This window comes from Cardiocondyla obscurior, linkage group LG15 (genome assembly GCF_019399895.1).
Source record: "Cardiocondyla obscurior isolate alpha-2009 linkage group LG15, Cobs3.1, whole genome shotgun sequence".
NCBI classification, from domain to species: Eukaryota; Metazoa; Arthropoda; class Insecta; order Hymenoptera; family Formicidae; genus Cardiocondyla; species Cardiocondyla obscurior.
The window spans coordinates 1,309,839-1,328,349 of record NC_091878.1 but is presented as its reverse complement, the minus strand read 5'-3'; the positions used below and the strand labels follow the sequence as shown (position 1 = coordinate 1,328,349).

Below are 18,511 nucleotides of genomic sequence, written 5' to 3'. Positions count from 1 at the left end.
GGGACGAAAATCCTCGGAGAACGCGCCCGTCGATCCTCCGCGCCGCGATACGTAGATCGATGTCCTGGCGTTCGTCGCGCGCGATGGTCTCCTCTGTGTAAATGAAAAAAAAAAGAGAGAGAGAACGACGAGATATTCACGAATCAGTATTACATTATATCGGAGCAAATATTTCATACGCGGGCGTACGATTGCATGAGAGACGGAGAGATCGGTGTGTAATTTCGTTGCATCCGCGCCTGTATCGCGTGACCCGCCTTGTTATTCTCTGTTTCACGTCGTCCGCCGTGCAAGTCCATCATCTCCCCCCGAGAGAGGAGAGGGCGCCAGGTCAAAAGGGGGAGGATGGGCGAAAGGGTGGGCGCGAGCGCATGAACGACGCCGGGGATGATCGGCGAGAGGGATGGACAGCGGCCGATTCTTCGCGTACCGAAAAAGAAAAAGGATAAAAAAAAAAAGAGAAAGAGAGAGAAAGAGAAAAAGCGGCCGCGCGCTTACAACGCCGATGCGTTACAACGATTGTTTCTCCCCATCTCGTGAGGTGATATGATAAAATCGATCTTCTAACGATCGGACTATCGATCTCGTAAACAACGGCGGGCCGCGCGCGTCGCTTCGCATCGTGAAGAAAAGCCGCCAATGAAGCCCCGCAGCGTGTTGTTCCAATGCATTTACAATAACGACGTTGTTTATCTATCAGACGACAAACGACTGGTGGTTCCCGCCCTCGCGCGTCCACCCCCTCGTCCCCGTAACCTTTCTCCTCCGTCTCTCTCTTCGCGTACGTGTAAGCTTTCCACTTTGCCCCCGTCCTCCTTTGCCGTATTCAACGTCAACCCTCCGCCTCTTTACCCCATTCATCTCCGTCTATATCGCTACTCTCCGTCCATTCTGTGTATATATACAATCGTTATATATTAAACACAGTGTGAGCACGACAGGCCGGCCGAGTTGCAAACAATCGTGATGCGCTCTCCACGCCGTTATACGAATCGCACGTTGACGTAATGCGGTAAACTATGCGGATGATCATCGGGGAGGGTTTTTTTTTTTTTTTTATGCGGTTGTTCCATATACTACGCGCTGTACGTGATATTCGAGGAAAAGGAAGTTTGGGTTACATATAAAAATAACACTCGGAAAAATGCAGGGCTCTATTAGAGAAAATGAACGTTATGACATGTGTAATGACAGCGGCGTAAAAAGAGGGACTTGGTTGATCGCGGCGGAGGCTAGGTCGACGTCATGAAGTCGTAGGGGATCATAAGTAAGCAGGAGGATAGCGGCGGCCGAAGAGAAACTTGTAACGAACTTCCGCAACAGTCACGCGTGTGCGTGTGTGCTCGCATGCACCGGCGATTAACACGGACGTGTTTCTCTCTTACCCCGCGACTCGAGTATCGTCTGGCTGATGTAAAAAACATGACGGCACGTAACATGTTGTGCGTTGCTTACACTACGACTCTCCTTATCCCCGGATAGGGTTGGAACGCGGCGGTAGACACGAGGTCCGGCCGGGGCATCGTTTACTCTGGGTTAGCATTGTTTTGCACGACGGCCACTCAGACTTCTCGTCGGAGAAGGCTGCTCGTCGCGAGCCCCCCCACCGACGCGAACTTCAATAACGCATGAGGCCAAATTGAAAAATTATCACACCAAAGTGAGTTGGCTGTTTAAAAAGAGGGTAGTGCCGGGTCTTGGCCGTTCTTCTAAATCTTTGGGCAGTCGGCTGACACGTGCGTACTGTTTAATTCCACGCGATAAGAATCTTCCGGCAATCTCTTAACGAACAATTGAAACGAACAAAAGGCTCGGACAATTTTTACGTGCAATGGATAAAAAAAAAAAACGTTTTGTTAAATATATATTTTTAATCATTAATTAATGATAAGGGGAATTGATTACACGTAGAGTAAATAAGAATAATTATATTTATTGTGAAATGTAAAAATAAAAAAGGCGAGTCGGATAAAATGACTGGATAAAATTTTGATACAACGCACGATTTATTTTTGAAACGCTTTAAAGTGTTTTTTTTTCTTAAACAAATATTTATTTAAAAACTGCACTTTTAATGAGAGAATACGTTTTATAAAATCTAGCCAATCCATCTATTTACTTCACTCTGTCCTGCAAATACAACATTCATGAATTTAAGGTTGCGACTATTTTTCGTTGTGCCATATTTTATTTGAAACTCAGCTCTTTCCTTGATTTGTTTTTTATCCGTCGGGAATGTTATTTCTGCTACTTGACGCAGGAATGAATTTTTAACTTATTTGTTTAAACATGTGTTGAGTTGATCTTGCTTTACTTCCCCTTCTCTCCATCACAATTTATTTATAGGTATCTGATTTTTTTTTATATAAATATTAATTACTTCTATAATTATTATTACGTACTTCTTCAAGTTACCACATCTTCTTCGTTGATAATTCTGATTTGATCGTCGATATTCCGTCAACATCTGTTTGTAGATTCACGGTAGAGCGTATCTGTGTTTATATATGCACTGTACGTCGGTACCGCCTGCAAGGATTGAGCATTGATATAGCTTAGTGCTTACATTATTAATTCCACGTGTCGGTGTGTCGAATTGAACCTGCTTGGTAAACTGGTTGTAGCGTAACGATTTTACCCAGTTCCCTCGTCGATCTGTGTCTTCGGTTTTCGTCATTTAAGAGATCAGTCGTTGAAACGGGTCAAGCTGTGTACGAGCTAGAAAATTAGAATTTCTTTCCGTGACTTCGATATTTATCGTGCTATCGGCGTTTCAGGTTTTTTTTTTTTCTTTTTTCTTTTTTTAGCTAAGTACTCCGCCACCCCTTGCAAACTTTCTGAACGAATTAAGTTCACGTCGGGTGTATAAACATCTATCAAGCTGTAGGCTAAATATAAGGCTCCAGGAAACAGGCCATTTGCGGCTCTAAAGTCGTTTACGAAAAATTCGCACTCGTCGTTTTTTTCACGTCCGGCAAACAATCGTGTAATACGCCAGAAATGAATTAATTAACTAGACGTGAACGTAAAGCGCAATTGAATAAATACGCTTATAATTTCTAGAATAAAATTTTATATCGACCTAGTAACAATTGTTTCGTATTCTCGAATTAGTAGTGGTGTCTTAACGCAACGGGTGTATTTATTTCCACCGGCAAATAATGATAGATGGACAGAGTAGCTGACGACGAGGTGACTTTAATCATTCCGAGAGGCCGTACTCGGACGATCAGCGGTGGTATAGCACAACAGTATACGCCGCGATCACGCACACGAATCGGCGCCGCGAATAAATAGCACGTAACAGCTGTAGGAAGGTGTGCGCGATGCGTCGGAGAAAAGCTACTTTACGAGGGTGGCAGGTCTGATCGTCGGGCTTGCCTGCTTTCTTGCCGGCGAATAATTAGAGCCGATAAGTCACAGCGCAACACCCTGCCGCACGGGGATGAGGTGCACCAAGTAGTCGGGGGGGGAGGGAGGGCTCCCGTCGGGGCTCGGGGGAGCCGTGAGCGAAGTTGAAAGTTAGAAACGCGCGAGGTACAACCGAGGGGGGTCAGGGAGGAAGAGAAATCGCGTGCCGATGCCCCATTACACGGACAGACTTAGCTTCACCCATAGTCGCGGTTCCTACTTTCGAGTTGCCCGGCTTGCGAGGGTGGAAACCACCTCCGGAGCGCGTCCCCTCTCCCTTTATCAACCCCTATGATTCCTCGTCGCACCACTACTGCCATCGGCGGTGGGATATCCTTCGCCCGTCCGATACGCGCCACCAACACTGTTGCTATTTAGGGTAATTTCGACTTTCCGATATGTAAGCGCGATTTCGAGGCCGTTCGCGATCGATCATGCACCGCTCGGCAGAGGCTTTCGATAATAGGCTTTGATTTCGCATGCAGCTCGCAATGCCGCAATTATATTTCAAGTCGAATTTTCGTACGACCCGTGCTGCTGCTATATACGTTTCGGTTCAGGCGATGGTCTAATTATTCATTACGCTTAGCTGAAATATGTCGTGACGTTTCGTGAATAATTTATTATTATATTTTATTTAAAAACTTAATTGAATAAATTAAGAATAATTTAAATACGTATATATTTTTCGAAAAAAAAAAAAAAAATTTATATACTTATTTTTTTTTTTTCTAATAATTAATATTTGGCGTAAAAAAATGACGTTGCTAATTAATGTAAGGAATTAAAACAGAAATCGGATTTGATTAAATTGTTGCACTTTGCAGTGGTACATTTAACGCTTATCAATTTGTAACGTCAATCTGTCTTACGTCGACACACATATACAGATATTTCCTACTTGATCTACATTAAACATGCGTACCCGATATACGGGCATTTGCCGAGTACGTTGACTTCTGACATGAGAAATTTCCGACGTATTAATCGAATTATGTGTGGATAAGCGGGTAATTTTTCGATATTATTCTATGGTCGGTTTTTTTTTTTTTTTTTTAATGTTCCGATGTAGGCTTCAACGCATTACAAAGCATTACATCTGCCGTCTTTTATGTCGTTGCACGACGACACTGGAATATTGAGCGATTACGAATTTAGAGATGGCTCATTCTGGGTTATTCCGTAATCAATAATTTAGACGCATTGTAACGCGAGTTGTGCATTGTATGTTGAAAAGTACGTCGAAGTCTCGCTAAACGCGATCTACGTATGCGTGGAAGGACATTGTAGCAATTTAGCGGAGTTGCTCGAGCACAACTTTAGAAATGTAACTTTGTGTTTGATGCGTCGTAACTACTTTCGGCCTATACACCCTGCATTCGTTAAAGATGTGTATGGTCTTGAACGTACATGTCATGATCAATTTTTTAGCATTTCTGCCGCGTATTCCGGGAAATCGAAGAAACTGCCGGCACACAGCTGTATTTTCAATAGTTTATATATAACATTCTTCTGGGAAAGGTCGATTGCACAAGCATTCGAAAGCGCAACTAATTTCGTGATACATATTATTGATTGCTTTGAAAAACGATAGAAACGGTAGTTTTTTTCTTTTTTTTTTGTACCCGGGGATACATATTTGAAGAAGATAATGCTATTACTTTAATTACATTAATTAATGTATTTATGGAAATAAATTTTTATTACGATGGCACAGCAATAGAATCGCTAGAAATATTAAATTGTTTACTTTCTGAAAAAACAGTAGTGTCAACAATATTAAAAGATACATGATTTTTATGATTTTTTTAAAGCATATATATTTCGAAGGGAGCAAAGTATATCAGATACTGCCAGGTGAGAGTAATTTATATATTTCTGTTCGTATTAATTCATAACGTTGCAAGTGGCCGAAAGCGATATCGAAAAGCGGAGAGTGTTTTCACGCGGGAGTTGAGAACGTCAAAACTCGGGCGTTGATTTCGCGCGCTATCACCCGGTACCGAAGATTTTTCTGCGCGCGGGGGTCTATCTCGGCGGTTGGACAATAGACACGGAAAGGAGTTTTTTCACACCGCTATTTTTAACGCCCCGGGAGCTTTCTGGCGGCGGGAAAGCGCGGGGAGGGGACGGGGAGGGAAAGTCCGACGGGTTTGACCACGTGCCGGACACGGATGAGTTATTTTGATATCGGGACTTCATGGCCCATTAGGTCGGCTCGACGATTATTTCGGAAGCGGGGCAGGACAATACCTTGACAATACTCTGACCGGCGGTTTCGTTCGATCGTCTACCACCCTACTTCTCATTGTCACTCTTTTTTATCCTCTCCCGCTTTCCAAGCCCCGCGCGCTTGTCGAACATCAACGGGTGCTTTCAAAGGCTGATTTCCACCGTTACCACTGTTCACTTTGATCGAGCACGTTACAAACGTACGCGCCAATCGTATTAGCCAAATAGGTTTGATCTTCTCTGCACACTTGAAGTGTCTATACAAATTATTTTTTTTTTTTTAACATATTCTAGTAAACACGTGTAATAAGCGCGGATATAATAAATTATTAAATCATTATAATATATATTTTTGGATATTATTACGTGATCAGCAGGAAACAATAATTTATAAATATACACGTGATTAATAAAAATATTTAAAACATTTATAAAACACACATTAGATTCTTATAAAATATGTATAATAGTAAATATAACAATAAAATATATCGAATTAATATGATTAAAAATAAGTAGAAAAGGCGATGCATGTCAGTACAGTTAACAATACATATATTAAAATTGCATTCATATATTATATTTATTAAAATCGTTTTTATTAATAAATGAAATTATACAATTGTGTAAACAACATTTTATATTTAAATAAATTTCATAATAAACGACATGCATTAATAAAAATTTGATAAAAACGAGCACGAGCGTCATTAAATATTTCTTAATAAATCCGAATAAATATCTTTATTTACAAAAGCGAGTTTACGCTGATGGCAATGACGCTCCTACCCTCTGTGTTATGTGACTGTGTCACACATAAAAGGGAGTTATGCGGAAGTTATATTTTACCGGAAAAATTGGGAAATTTTTCCCTCAATTTTATCGTTACAGAGATTATGCTTTTTTCAGGGCTTATTCCCAGCGCCAATATTTACTCGTTTATAATATACATCGAAGCGAAAATGCTTTGGCCGGATGTGAATCTATTCGAAAATTTAGTCGCAGTAAATAAATATTTGTTTATCTCAACTCAAATATATTTCGAAAAATGAAATATGCAGCCGCTGCGAGGATTTTTTTTTTTTTTTTTTTTTTTTTATTTGTCTGAAATATTTATCGCCGGACGGATATGTAATTTCTACGATGATATTTGATAATCAAAGCTACAGATTAATCGAATATTAATTTTTACTTATTGCAAATTTAGTTCCTTTTGCGTTTCCTAAGTATCGTCCGGTTATAATAATCGCCTAACTTATAACTTGTAATTATATTAAATAGTTACAAATTTTTACTAAACTTTTTTCACATATAAAGTTCGTGACTTTAAGTTTCTTTTAATTATTGACTTTAAAAAACAAGATGCATTGGGAGAACTTTAACGTTAACGGAGTAGCGTGTAAAGCAGGCAGGCAGGCACTTTCTTCAACGCGCGCGAAACTGTAAACAATAAATACCATACGCTGTACACACAAAGGTTCAACGATTTAAACGCGAGCACGTAATAGCCGGAAGCGTTTTGCGCTGTTTTTCGACGGCGGGCATATCGCAATAATCCTCTTTTCCGGAACAACATAATAAGCGGTAACGTAAACGCCACAGTCTCGCCGCGCTGCTATCAGGTGGTGGAGGGAAGACGGGAGAGAAAGAGAACGATGGAATGCCCGCCGAATTTTTTTTTTTTTCGGCGGCGGGAAGGAGAGAGAAGCGGTTCAGGTTCGGATTGAACTAACAAGGTCCCTGAGGGCAGTTTACGCCCGATGTCCCAGTAAACCCTAAACTGTCGGGGGATGATCGTTTGACAACTTGCGCCGCATAACCGAGTGTCTATAAATTCAGTTCCATTGCTAAGCTCATCGTCTTTTTAACAACGTCGCTCTTGCTTTCTTTAATAAAAATGAAAAGGGACACGCGAAATAAATTGAGAATTTTAATACAATTGATGCAATTATAACGTCCAGTCGACTCGCGTGATATTTATTAGCGGAGCGCGCATTTAATATATGAAACAATGAGCTACGTTTATCAAATCCTCTTCTCTTGCGCTTCGCCGTAGCATTTCGGTGAGGCTTACCGGAAGCCACGTGACGGTGATCAACCTGCTCAAGGAGTCCTTCTCGGGTGTCCCGACAGTTCTTATGCGCGATTCGCTTAGGGTATTGTTCCGGCCGCAAAGCGCCAGTGAGAAATGGCGGTCATAGATCCTCCGCATCTCAAGTAGGTGCGTTTCGTGGCAACGACCGAATGACCATTTGTTAAGTTCCTCTGCTCCGCCGTCATCTGTCCGCCACCGGGCGGGAAAACAGCTTGCTACAGCAGCCCTCGGCGCAGTCGATTGTCCTCAGTTTTTGCCCGTGGTCTGACAGACGTGATAACCGTTCTTCGGGGAAAATCTGTCGGCCGCGTATTTCACGGAAGTGTTTTAAGCGCATCTCGTGAACAATTCGTATACAATCTGTTAACGCGACGGTTGTAACATCGACAATTTGTATCCCATTTTCTTTCCCGTCTTAATCTTCCGGGCGATCAAGTCTCTTAATTACTCGATTGTTTCTGTTTCGCGTTTAATCGTCTTTTGTTTATGTTTTTTTTTTAATTATTCGCGCGCTATGCGGCAAATTCGGGAACGAACGATGTTCCGCGGGCGGGCCTCTTTTTCAGATAGATTTGCACTTTACATTAAATGAACTACATATCGCGTTACTTACACAAATTTGCAGCGGGCAGCATGCGCATCGCGAATTCCAATTTCAGATCGGCCTTCCGTAATTTCCGGAAATTTTCAAAAATCGCCGCGAACTTCAATAAAGCCGTCGTAATTAATTTGTGATTATATCGTGAATTCCTGCAAATTCATGTTACGTTGCATAGCGCGATAGGAATGCAACCGACCTCAACAAGCCCGATACGAAGTGCCTGATTTAGAGAGACGTATAAACGATATTTCGATACTATTTCCCCGCGATACTTTCCAAATCGAATTAAAAGGTGCAAAATTGACAAGCGGCGCGGCGCGCCGCGGGCTGCGATTTTTCCCGGGAATCGCCGTATCATTTTTCCTCGATAGTTACGCTCGCGAGAATGCGGAAAAATGTAACGCGCGCTCGCCCTCAGATATGAAATACCGCCTCGTGCCGACAATCGACTTATTAATTATCGATCGCCCACGTTGTCCTCGATACCGTTAGATGTGCAGAAAACAGATTTTGATCATCCCCGGAGGTTTTTAACAGCTTGACGTGCGAAATTTATGCGCCGAGTCATATTTATTTCTATGCATATTTATTCGATGAATTTCATAACTAAATTACAGATCCGTATGCAATGGTTTGTTAACTTGATAGTACTTGTAACAAAATATCAAACGTCAGAGCTCGCGCGCTTGACATGTGCATAAGAGAGGGATATGAAAAATTTGCCTAATTATCCATTTCGCGATTAATTCCGAATGGAATATTGACGAAAGCATTTACCACTTTAACCGGCTATAATTAATGACTTAAATAACGCTTTTAACATTGCCGCGCGATATCTTTCGATTGCGAGAGAATTTTGACGTGAATCGTTTGTTTAATTAACGAGAGATAACCGCCGATGTGTGATGTACCACAGCGGCGTGCTTGTTCTGGTATATTGATATGCAAGATATATCTTGAGTTTATGGGGTTATTAAGGACTTCATCCGTGTCTCGTGGCAGGATTACTACGTTATTATCCTTCGGTAAGTGGCAGGCAGGTTGGTCGGCTGGATGGTCGGCCCCCTTGTAAGGAAGGCCAAACATCGTCCTCCTCCTTACACGGTCCCTCGAGCTACCGGCGAAACTAGTAAGACATTCGCTCCCTCCGATCCAGCCCGTGGAACGGCATCCAGTTGTGAATTTGACCCTCGTAATTAATTTATAACCGCCGTTCTTGTTGCAAAGCCAGTCGAGTAAGCAGAGTATAACTGACCTCGCGCGGGAACTCTCCTCTTCGAACTCCGGCCAATTACACCTATCACTCGTTTGACGCAAATGATTTTCGACCGGCCTGATTTGATTAACTCACTTGAAAGATTTCGCTAATAAAATGAAGAGTAATTATAAAAATAAAAGAATTTATTGTGACGTAGAGCCGAACGCCCCGCCGACCGCGGTACGTGTTATTATACTATTAAACTTAATTGATTTACTGCTATTTCGCATTTAAGTACACGGGATATAAATTATTTACTTAGGAAGCAAGTATCTAACCTGATTTGCAAACGGGATACACGGATGCGGGATTATTTAACGCGTATCAAATATCAGAATATTCGCTGTAAAATTTATAATACTGACTAATAATACTAACGATAAATTAATCCTCCACATGTAAAGGAAAACGTCGGTTTTAATATCTTACGAGTAGCGCTGCGGTACGTTACGTAATGTTTATTCGAGAAGATGCATTGTTATACTTAGACATAGTTCCCTCGATATGTTTTTCACCGGCAGGATTAATATAGAAAATTCGCTATGACAGGCGTTACAATCTCCCGGCCACTTTCATATATCCATACCGATCGCTCCCGCGGGATTCCTCTAATGCTTCCGCTTCCGCTCGGTGCACACGTACCTCGTACTTATTACGAGCCTAATACAAATTCGACGTGGAGGCGAGAGTTGTTAGAACGCGGCTTGGTGGCGCGCGGCGGGACGCAGGAATCCATAGATCGCGGGGCTAACAATCAGCCGTAAATTATGGTCTCAATATCCATTGTGTACCCTACTTGCTCTCGAGCGGGCCTAACCCTAAAGTCTGAGGCCAAGACTACCCACCCCAACGGTAGCTCAGAGACGGTTAGCTCTCTCACGGCCCGGCTGAACCGAGAGATATGTATATTAATGGGGCAATCTTACATAGTTTTGTTTACCTTGCCATTCTCCCAGTACGTATACAATTACTATCCCCCCAGTCTGTATGGTGCGCCGGCACGAGAGCCGCCTCCGTTACAACCCTTTCGGACTGCGCCGGCCTCCGACCTAACTAGTTTCCGCCGACGTCACTATCGCGCTCAGCTGCCGTCCCGTTCCTCCCCGAATCGAGCGAAGTTTATGGAGTATTTCATTATTATTTGTAAAGATCAGACGAAACGCAAAATTATATGTAACCTTTGAAATTTTGTTTTAAATTTAATAAACCGTGATAAATTAAGAATTTTTTTTTTTTTTATGCGTGTGTTATTAATTAATAAAAAATGTAACAATAGAGAGAAATTTATACGGGTTTTTTCTCGGAGATATATTTAAAGCCGACGATGCGACGGGACGCGGCCGATTCATCGAAGTATCCCGATACCGTAGAGATTTAGTGACGTGCGTCAACGCGTCTGCAATATGTCGAAGCCGCTGACGGCGACGATCGAGGTCGAAGGATGCTATTTTTAAAAACTACACCGGTCGTTGCGGTGATATTCCGATGCGAGAGCGCGCGTATCCGATAAAAACGAATTCCATTCTTGAAGGGCTCAAACGCCGCGCCGATGAAAATCCATTCTACGGCGCGCCGGCTTTCAGCAAAGAAAATATTGTCCGCGGCGCGGGGGTCGGAGCGATCGCGGCAGAGCGGCACTTTTCACCTTCGCTCTTCCACCCCGGTTTTTAATTCCGTGCGTGGCACACGGCGTGCGCGGACTGGCTTTGTAGCGGAATGTACATTTCTCCCGCTGAACAACCTCATTTGTGTAATCCCCGAAGCTTCGACAACAAACTGTCTGCGGCATCGGAATGGCGCTGGGGGTGCACGGGGGTGTGAGCACGACATTAACGTACTTTGTAGTTGAGCTTTCTGCGGCAGTCGTCCTTCTCTGTTTCCCTTTCCCTCGTTCCGCTCTCGCGCTCCACCCCGCGTCCCTTCGCCACCAAGGTCCCGTCGTCCTGGATGAAATTGCGATTGTAATAGCAATTATCTTATTTCTACTATTGCTTCTTTGTACTTCGATTCGCGACATACGGACTTGGTGCTGATGCAAGCCGGGGAGACAGGAAGGGGGCCGATGGGGTGCCGCGGGGAGGGACGGAGGGTGGGCTCACGAATGAAATTAAATGTTCACGGGATAGCTCGGGAAGAACTGTGACGCAATTTAAGTCGCGCGAGTATTTGCCGGAACGGAATGATGGCTCTTTCAGAGTCCAGCATTACGCGCAATAGTTATAACGCTTTTTTGGTATTGTTGCGCTTTTCGTTTATACTTTTTCATGTGCACCGCTCGCGCTTTTAATACGCGTTGCATTTGAAAGGTCGGCACCGGGGTAGGAGACTCGCAATTTTTATTGGCCGCTTAAGGGGGTTGCGTGATGGGAGGAAAAATATCGAGAGAGAAACTAATTATGTCTTTTTAATTATATATGCGTTTTTACACTATTTAATTTTATATTGTGACAAGAAGATTTTGTAAATGCCATGTGGCAGAGATATTACAATTTTTTTTATTTTTATTTTTATTTTTTTTTTTTATTAATAATTACGCCATGGTAAAAATTATTACATTGGCATTATGTTTGCGCTGATTATGTCAATGTGACAAAATTCTTTCGGCTTTTTAAAATGCATATATTATTAAAAAAAAAAAAAAAAGAATATGTAAAATTCATTGAGCTTACTGTTAGTATAAAAAAACTGAGTTAAAAAATGTTTGGCAAAGTTAAAACTCTTAATCACAATTTTATGTGATAGCTTTTTGAAAACGTTTAATAGATACACATCGATTACCTCTGAGACATAGATAAATTAGACATACAGAAGACAGTATATTGCTATTGCTTTACGATGCAATTGCGAGATCGAGGCCAAATCGCCGAATCTAAAAGCGAAAAGCTGCATTGCGACGTTGAACGCTAGTGGTTTAGAAGGGTGGGAAAGTGGTTGGCGGCGTCGACAACGAGAGATTGACTTGAAGGCTGTGCGCCGCGCGGGGGTGGCTCGCGTAGGGGTTGTCGGCACGACGCGGCGTGGCGGTTCGAGTCGGAGAAACGGTCTCAGCTCGCGCGCCGCTCGGCCTGAAATTCGCCCGAAGTAATCAATATTATAGCTCGCAAAGATATATGCGGGAGGATGTGAGCAAACAGTGTACACACGTGCATTGTTACATGGCCGGAGGAGGTGGATGGGTAGGGCGGGGGGAGGGGGAGGGTGAGGTTGCCGGGAGAGATGGGGTTACGTGGGAGGAGGTGATGAAGAAGGGGCTGAAGAGTGCCACGGGGTTCGCAGAACGGAGCCACGGTTACGCAGGGTTGGCGGGCGGGAGGTAGAGCCTGAACGGAGGAAGGAAAGGGGTGGACAGCCGGACAAACAAAACCCTTGCTGCTTCATTTCTGCCCGTCTGGCCAGACACCGACCCTTTATACGCGCGCGCTTCCGTCCTACGCTCGCCATCACCCCTGCCCGATACGTGATGGACCCGCACCACTCTTTCGTCGACATTCCGAGACGAACGAGGCTTTCTATGCAGTACTTTTCGAGTTTGTTAATTAACGGCACCGCCGAGTCGAAGAACGCGTTGTAATGGCTCCGAATGGGATTGATAGTCTCAAACGCCGAGGTATTGTTCTTCTCGCTGGCGGAATGAATATCACGGGCTGGCCTGTCGTGCATTGTGAGAGACGTTGAAGGTTAGAGAGGGATGCGTAGTATTTCTTCAATATTTTATTTACTCGATGTCTCTTCTCGTTTATTTGTAATCTCAAGAATTGGAAAGATATGCGAATCTTTATGGATTTTTTTTTACTATGTTTTCAAATTATTTTAATATAGTTTTATGGAGAATATAACCCGAAAAATTAATATGTAATAAAAAGGCATTTTAAAAAAAATTGCACAAGTTAAAATAATATTTTATGTATAATAGTTATAAGTAATAATTATTTGTAATTAAAATTCTATTTAATAATGATTTTTTCTTTTTGATTACAGGTCAGTGGTGTATACTTCCCTGGCTTCTGAGACACAGAGACGTGGCTCGTTGATGTGAGTGAGAGTACTTTTTGTAGTTGGTGTGCATCTAATATTAAGAGGTTTCTTTGAGCTGTTATAGAATGCGTAAAATTTTATTCTTGCACTTGCCCCCTTCATTAAGTATATTTTATCGAACCTTTAATAATGTTAGATGCCACTTATGTTTATTTGATCATAATATTAAGTATTAATGAACCGATCAATTACGTGAAGACTTTCATAAAAGTAGATTATAGTAATTTAATTTAAGCACGGTAATAAATAATGCAAAAAGAAACAAAAAAATAGATAGACAAATATAGACAGATAGGATTTTGCGAAAACAAAACTAAAGTTTCGTTCCGATAAATTCCGAATCGGTATTAATAAAAAAATTCTCATTTTATGAAACAATCGGAGCTCCCGCAGATTACGAATCTTGCAGAGAAACCGAATTCGTGCCACTGGATAGTTAAAATACATTAATTTAAATATCTAAAATAGAACCAATAGCGCTCTGTTGTCGGTTTTAGATCGACGTCGCGACTCCTTCTGAATATTTAAACAACAAATATTAAAACTTTTGTCGCGCGCGACGCGACGCAACTTAAAGTTCTACCCAGTCTTCGTAAATCTCGCGATCAGCGATCACCCCCTTCATATGCGACGACCCTAAAACGTTATGGATGTTGACGGGTGAGCGTTGTCAAAATTTCGCCGTCGTACAACCCTCCGTTGCATATAAGGAATCGCGATTCGACCGTGGCGGGAGTAAGAAGGATGCTGCGCGAATATTCGGGTGACATAATACTTCTTAAGTCGTAAACCTTCCCTGGCTTCTTGGCTGAGCGGCATTCCTGAAGTTTCGTATCGGCAGTCGTACAACAAACACGATTATCGATGTCTCGTTCATTCCCCCTAAAGCGAAAGGGAGGCGGCTCACCCTCGCGTCCCACGTGCTGGGCTCCTTTCAACCCTCTCCCTATCCGCGTCGCGTATTTTATGCCGTCGTTTTCCGAAGAATCTTTTTCCCACCGTGATCTTTAGAATTATCATTTCCGTATATCGATTCGACTCGGCGAATTTTATTTTCCAAATAAAATTCATGGAAATTTATTTAGAGGTATTTTATTTTGTACGCAACTGCGTGAACTAATGCGAATTATAAAAGCCATCGGTAGAAAGATAATTTTGTTTTTGTAAATAAATTTGGGATTCTAGCTTGTTTGCCATTGGCAACGGTATATTTTATTTTGGTAAAGAAACTAATTTCCATAAATTTTATATATTTATTTATTTTTATTTTTTTTATATTTCTTTTTACTTTAATGGAAACATTTTTTTTATAATATATACAACGTTCGCTAAAGAGTTAATCTTTGTGTGTTATATGCACAATCTGCATTTCTCGGAATAATACCCAAGAGAGGAGATTACTAATATGAATGAAACTAAAAGAAAGCGTTATTTTTTTTTCCGTTTATTTTAACGTACGAGCTGCATAGGATGCGCGATACATGTCAGTATACGAGACGGCGGGTACATTTGGCTTATTTCTGGATCAACACAGTATTCGCTAGCTACTTGCTCACGCAGTACATTAGCATTCTAGCTAATTAAAACGTAACTGAAATTGTTCTTGTCTGCGTTATCGATGGTATAGCGCGAAAAGAGATGGTGCGGCTGGAAGTTAGCCTGTTACGTTGAGCGGAGTATACTTTTTCCTGCTTGATTCGCGAATAAAGGGAATGTCTGATTGTGTGGCCTAGAAAAGCAGGTGTACTCATAGTTTTTCTCCACAAAAGATGGTTCTGCCAGTTAATTTCTCCCACGCACGAATCGTTCTTATACTCTCTTTTACTTTTTCTCGCTCTTTTTTTTTCCTCTGTTAACAGTCTCGCACATGATTTGAACAGAAAACATTTAGAAATGTATTTAAAGAAATGTTGTGATTTATTAAGTAACAGACAATTAATACTAGTTAATAATAGGTTAGAAAAGCTAGATATCTAAATTGTTTTTCGCCGCGTACTCATTAGTTTAACGCGTGCTCGACTGCCGCGTCCGCTGGGTACTGGACTCGCCGGACCCGCTTCCCGCGCGGCCCGCACGTTTCCTACCATGTGAACCGTCCACCGCGATGGCCACTGGCCGATGTAAACACACGCACGTGCTCACGGCGGGCCCAGTGGTCAGTGAACTCGGAAGTCGAGCGCGCGTTGGCATAGGTCAGAACACGTAGTAGTAATAGTATTAGTACGCGACGAAAAACGTATAAATATCGAGCTTTTCTAATTCGTTATTAACGAGTAATAATTGTTTCGCCACATAGCCTGCGCTAGACAGTGGCTAAACAATTTTTTTTTTTTTTTTTTTTTAATAACAATCTCACTTTTTAAATTTTATATAGTAATGGCACTAGCTAGATAGTCACTAAATATTAAATATTTTTTTTACAAATTATGGAATAGCTAGATGAGTTTCCACTCTGGTTGTTATACGTATAAAAATAATATATAATTTTACATTTAATTTATAATAATTAGAAATAACTGCACGTTAATTCGATATTGCCGATCATCCGTCCGCTCTATTTAATCGAGTAGGCAAGTTAGATGCCAACATTAAACGCATTCCCGATATTACTAAGATACTAATTATTTGCTGTCGGTTGTGTGGGGGATGCTTTATCCTCTTGTATATGAATGGGTGCAGCGCGTTCCTGCCCGCCCGTGTACTAACCGCATGGGAGGGTGGTTTCGGATGAACGCTCGGGATATTGCTTGCGTTATTGAGCGTGTTAATTGATATTTCTTTCGTTCGAATTTATTTTTAAAAGCGCAGAGCGGCTGGGAGCTTTCTCGCCCCCGGGAAATTTGCATTTTCCTGAAACTGATAATAATATATATCGCCGATATATTATTATACCTTTGTCCTTTGTGTTCTCACAGTGACACCAAGTGCTGACGACAATTAACATTTTTACATTATTTATTCACTTTTGTAGCTTACACGCGTACGATCACGCGGCTGAAAATAATTCGCACGCTTGCTCTCCTTTGTATTAATTATAAATAAATATTTTACGCAACCGTGAAAAAACGGGCTCGGCAAACGGTAGATATTACATGATAATTCTCGTCCCGGTCGCTGTCTGTAATTAACTTTCTTACATATACGTATTCATTTCAATCGCAACTATTTTTTTTTTTCCACATCTTATTTTTCTTTCTTGTGATATATTAATTATTTTATACTTCTTGATAAATATAATATTAAAAAAGAAATTAAAATTAAAAAAAAAAGAAAGAGAAAGAAAAATGGACTAACGAGATATTTTATTAATTTTTGACATGTACGATTTTTTAAATTGTTAAATAGTATTATTAACGTCCCGTGTTCTAAATTCATCGTGATTGATTACAAATTAAAAGTCGTAATAAAATTGATTTCGATGGTAACGGGTTAACTGATTGCACGGGAGCATTTCAAACGATTAAGATATAACCTGGCTGCCTATGATCAACGTCTGGTTAAACAAAAATGCGAATGGCAGTAATAAATGCTATTATCGGACATTGTGACAATCGTTTGCGAGCACTCTAGCAACGCGAATGTACTGTCCATTTAATTTCTCGGCAAACAATGGGATGATTACGCACCGATTATATTGTATCAGAGACCAGAGATGCGCTGGGAATTCCACGGTCAATCGTTCTATTAACTGCAATAAAAGTAACGAACAATCTTAATTGTAAATCAAAGGTGAAGCATCGGTATGCGCGCGTAATGTAAATATCAGTATCAAAAAAAAATTTCCAAGTTCAATTGCAGCGTAATTTCAATAGAACATGAATTATGCAAATTTACTTATGACAAAACATCGTGAAGGATATACGTATGAATAACTATATTTTTTTTTCATTGGATGGTTTGATGAGGTTGTTAATTAAAAATCCGAATAATTGCTGTTTTTATTTATCAGTTTTAATTTATTAAAACTTTTTTTTTTTTTTTTTTTTTTTTGTACAAGGAAGTAAAATGTCAAATTGAAGTGTACCGCACACTTTCGTGGTAAATTTATCTCGTAAAATACTAAAAGCCTATTTGCGCTCCATTGAAAAAGACGTAGAGTGAATACAGCGAATGTAGCTGCGCGAAATAATGCCATCAATATATAGAAGGACGACCTGTCGCTGCTCGGTAATAGAAACCGATTTGTCAGGGTGCCTTTACATTTCCACGCAGCTAGTTTCGCATCCGATAACCCGTTTTATCCCACGGGAGCCCCCGTCCATATCCTCCTGCCATCTTACCCATCCCGGCTGGCGAGTCAGGGAATCGTCCCCTTTTCAAACCCCGTCGCACAACGTGAGTGCGTGTCCGAGTGCGCCTACCGCCGCCGATTTTCATCTTTCTTGCCTAGAAAGTCGAGTAGATAGGAAATCTTGTAAAATAGCCCGATGAAAGACAAATATTGCCGGGGATCACCGGACGAAAGACGCGATTTATTTTGTGGGATTGCGTGCGCCGACAGTTGCAAAGAGATTCCGGCGGGTACCGGGATATACACGGATTTGGGAATCGCTACAACACAGGTTGGAGTTATAGTATCGCAGGCGAGCTGATCACAGCGCTTGATCTTTTTAAAATTAACAATTTTCAATGTAAATTTTACACGATAATATTTTTACTTGTTGTTTGATCGTGAATTAAATTTTTTATTGGTGCAGATCGCAAATAAGGATCTAAGATACATAAAATCGTAGCTTTATTAGACGCGCATTGTTCTGCCGAAATTTAATAGTTGAAAACGAAATTAAGTACGCGCAAATAAAATTTCCAAAATCCAGACGAGAAAGTCGTAATACACTCTTATGAGTTTGCGGAACACAAAGAACAACCGATTCATTGC

The 18,511-nt window shown here is 41.3% G+C and overlaps 1 protein-coding gene across 9 annotated transcripts in view; it reads left to right on the top strand.

Annotated features, from left to right (window-relative positions):
- Positions 1-18,511, top strand: part of Foxp (forkhead box P) — a 244,442-nt gene that overhangs the window by 68,021 nt on the left and 157,910 nt on the right. For 5 of the 9 annotated variants that reach the window (XM_070667138.1, XM_070667137.1, XM_070667139.1 and 2 more), the window contains one exon: positions 13,576-13,629. The exons of 3 other annotated variants lie outside the window; for them this stretch is intronic. The gene's annotated coding sequence lies outside the window, so the exon portion shown is untranslated. Of the gene's footprint in view, positions 1-8,869; positions 9,365-13,575; positions 13,630-18,511 lie in introns of those variants that run through there. One more of the 9 variants, XM_070667140.1, reaches the window with a different exon arrangement.